Below are 4,332 nucleotides of genomic sequence, written 5' to 3' on the forward strand. Positions count from 1 at the left end.
GTCGCGCATCGATTTTCGTTTTTTGCGGAGGTGTACAAGAAAAATTTTTTTTTAATGTTTTTTTCATTTTTATTATCTTTTTTTCCCCTTCATCCTTATCTAATTCTCGCTAATGCTTTCGATCAGCAGTCCTCTGACTTTGGGATTGTTTATGTGCTTAGGGTTCTCTACGTCTGATTCAGGGTTTAATACCAAGTTCCAAGAAAGCTAAAGATTCATTATTAATAATTTTATCTCATCAATATTTGAAAAATCTGAAGTGTAGAAAGCAGGGTTATCTGTGTTCTGTCCGTAAATATTGACAAGAGTCAATTTACTGCCATCTATACTCAGGTCAGCAATAATGTAATTCCGATTTTCATCCTTGATAAATTTGTGAAGGTTGTTTCAACATTATCGAAAGGAAAATTGCAACGAACCCTAGAAATTGATATATAGTGGCCAGCAATCCGTTTCAATCCCCATTCGTTCCTCATGATGTTTTTATCTTCCTTCGTGACATGGATATCCTGAAGGCAGATAACACATGCATTGTACTTTCGCCCTATCGGCATACTTTCCTTCCTTTTATTTTTGTCGGCTTAGTCCCTACTGCTAGCGGATATTCTTTTTTTTCATTTTTCTGAAAGGAATATAATAAATTGACCAGTTGAAACGTGTAAAGCGTAAATTGATAACGTTATGATTGAAATGTTTTTTAACGTTTCGTAAAAAAATAATAGCAAAATATAAAACAAAAACAGTGTGGATTTCTGTTGGAGCCAACGAATCCACCCTAATCGTATTGATGAAATGGAAGCTTATCTTATGTTACGTCCAAACAGAGGCGTGAAATAAAAAGAGTGCTTTTCATTCATCCCTCATTAAAAAATATGAAAAGTAAAAAAGACGAGGTTGTCCTGTGGAACCATAGAAAAGCGGTATATTATATAATCAAGCTTTTGGCTCGTGTTTGGGAACTTGAGTATACCTTAATAAGAAGAAGAGGAACGATTACAGTCAAGCAGTTTACTGTCAGTGGTGTTGTGTACTGACCAGTGAAGATGCTTGACTTTTATAGTAATCGTCCTCCTATGTTTGACTTTGATTGAAAGTTAATGAATGAACGATACATTGTCTTCAATTTAAATCGCGACTGGCGATGCGTCTCTGCTGTACTGTTACATAACTATATCTTGTCCGGCCATGCAACTACGGTCGCCAGACAATAGACGGTCAGTGCGCGCGATGGCTTTGAAGGATGTGTCCATCATACGTCACTATAGCTTGCTATGTAGCCATCATTGTTCAATCTGACGCATAACATCTACTGCTAGGTTTGTTTGTAGATATGAAAACGTTAAGAGTATTTCGATTCCACTTAGGTTTGTTAATGATTATATTAAAGAACCCAAATATTTATGGACAAACAAGCAAGTATTTTGCGCGTATTTTACACGGGTATAGTATGTATTGCATTGTCCTCTCGTATGAGGAAGTGTTGTTATGCTTTCGACATGCCACCAGTCATCATTATATATAGATGTTAGGCATGAACATCCTTGACGTCACTGTAACAATGTCCCACCGTATGATAGAAATAATATATCACATTTAAAGTAATTGGAAGGACAGTACATAAATAGTTCGTTACATTATACGGAGGCATTGCATAGACTTTTAGCCCTTAATGCATACCGAGGTTGATGAAAATAGGGCAGGCGGGGGGTCATACCACCATACATACCCTTGGGGGATGTACTTAGTTTTCCACCCCTGAAATACTGAAATTTACACATTAGTAACTTGGGAGAGTAATGACAACAGAACTTGTAGATAGAGAACAGACCAAAATCCAGTGTAGTAGAGGCGTTAGGGGTTTGTATCCTTAAAGTTTCACTCCTCAGTGAGTCCTCCAAACCAATGTTTCCCATGATTCCAGGAATCGGTGTTGTTCCTTCTGAACTGCAGGGTCAAGTCTATCCCCTCGGTACCACGTTCCTGAATCCGCGTCTGATATTGACCTGGCTCGCCAGCTTACCTCGGTACCTTTTCAGCGAAACAGACAGGTCAGTCCAGATTGACATCTTCCTTGATCGCAGCACTGCTCGTTTCTTGAAATTTGCATTTAGAACCATTTGTCGGATGGACATGTGAGTAAATTTCACTAACACTGGTTTTGGTTGCTCGGACTAAACACCCTGAGATACTCTACGTCATAATATCGCAGGAACATAGGTAGATGCATGAGACACATTGGCCTGTCCTGAGTAAATGTGACTAACACTGGTTTGGGTTGGTCGGACTAAACACCCTGGGATACTCTACGTCGAAATACTCTACGTATTTTTAGATGCTTACATCCATAATAGAGACAGCACTCCTTAGATTCACAGCAAAGCTAAGAAGGATGCGAAAGAGGCAAGTGGCCGAGAGCTTACACCTTGTACAACGATAAGATTGGTAAACACTGTGTAAAGAAAAGGCCGATGTACGTATACCCTACGCACATTCGCTTAGAGGTTTACACCCCTAATGTTCCACTCCGGATACTGAATTTGTATTATACGCTCGTCACCTGGGAGAGTCTACAACATTGATAACACAACAAGATTTTGTTACGGTTGAAAATTTGCCGTGACAAAAGGTGCAAGAAATCTCCTCAGAATCAGCAAAGTACAACTCTGAGAAGTCTGAAATTTTCTATACTTTTGTATTACCATAGAGAAAATGACGCGTCTGCTTATATGCGAGCGAAGCGAGCAAAGGTTGGCAACGCACTTCCCTCCCATCGGTTCAACAAATATTTTTCACGTCAAAATAAAATATCGCCACCATCAAAGGTACACTCCCATTTTCTCATTAGGTTGTGCTCTCAGATTTCCTACCCCATATTTAATCATTACTCACGTGAAATCTGTTTTTTTTCTCAACATTTTAAGTACACCTCGTGGTACGTCAGATCGTTCCTCGCCTCTATTACCCCTGCCAGCTTCCGGTTCAACGCAGTGAAGAAACGGGTTATTATTCCGTATGTAATATAAAAAGAGTTACCTCCCCAGCTTCATACACCCACTACGTCTGAAGTGTTTCTGTTGTTGAATAAATGTTACGAAAGATCTAACAATGACGACGACACTTAAGACAAACAAACTCCAACGGGTTCATGATAAAATTAGGCAATGTGGTATTTCTTTTTAATTTCTGTTTATTCTTGTCCCTTCACTCCGTTCAACCGGAAGCTGGCAGGGGTAATGGAGGCGAGGAACGATCTGAATACCACGAGTGGAGCTTAAAATGTTAAAACATATTTCACGTGAGTAATTATTAATAATGGGGTAGGAAATTTGAGAGCACAACTTAGTGAGGAAGTGGGAGTGTACCTTTGATGGTGGCGATATTTTATTTTGACATGAAAATTTTTTTTGGAACCGGAGCGAGGGAAGGAGGTTGCCAACATTTGCTCGCATGTATGGAGACTACTCATATTCTCTATGCTGTGCAACTCCATTTGCGCTACGGTTTTCCTTTGCCTGAATAAAGACGTTGTTCATCCATAAAGTTTCCGTTTATATCTAAATATAGCTGTCAACAGTGCACATGTGTTATCACCCATCGTTACAGCAGCCATAAGTATTTACGATAACAGTATTCTGAAATGTTAGTTTCAATTTTGAATTAAATTAAAGTTACGGGAAAGTACTCGACGTAACAGAAAAATACTCGAAACAAAGAGAACTGTCGCTGGAAGAAACAATTTTATGCTACAAAAGCGGCAGCGTTAGGCTCTTATACACAAGTACGTGTACATTATATTATATGTAAACATTAGAAGGAGTCAAGCCTAATCTAGATGTATTTCAAGTACAGCTCAATGAATAACGTATGACTGTTGTTGATGATAATATATATTTAAAATAGACTGTGCAGGTAAAATAATAGGGAATGCGTTCGTTCACGCAGGCACGCAATCACGCAAGCACGCACAACTTCAACAAAAGTTTCATCCGAGGTTGAGTCTCCGTATACATTGTGGGATGTTTAGTCGAGCAAGCAGAACACGCACTGCTCTCACCTTTTATCGCGCCGACTTCACGTGGTTCACCCGCGTACGTCGCGGATTTACCGTTAGTGTCTCGTGACGATATCCATTGATAAAGGCTGGGTTTACTTTGGTATATAATATAGAATATAGAGTTTCTGCAAATACACACAAGGTGTGCACTGCAACTCTTGTCCCATCCACGCTATCAATAGAGGGAATACGCGCTGCTGGTTTCACGCAACTGTGCAGTGTTTCAATCTAAGCTCGTCAACGCCGTCGTGTGCACACGTCTGTGAATATCTACCATA

Source organism: Haliotis asinina, chromosome 16 (assembly GCF_037392515.1).
Source record: "Haliotis asinina isolate JCU_RB_2024 chromosome 16, JCU_Hal_asi_v2, whole genome shotgun sequence".
Lineage (NCBI taxonomy): Eukaryota > Metazoa > Mollusca > Gastropoda > Lepetellida > Haliotidae > Haliotis > Haliotis asinina.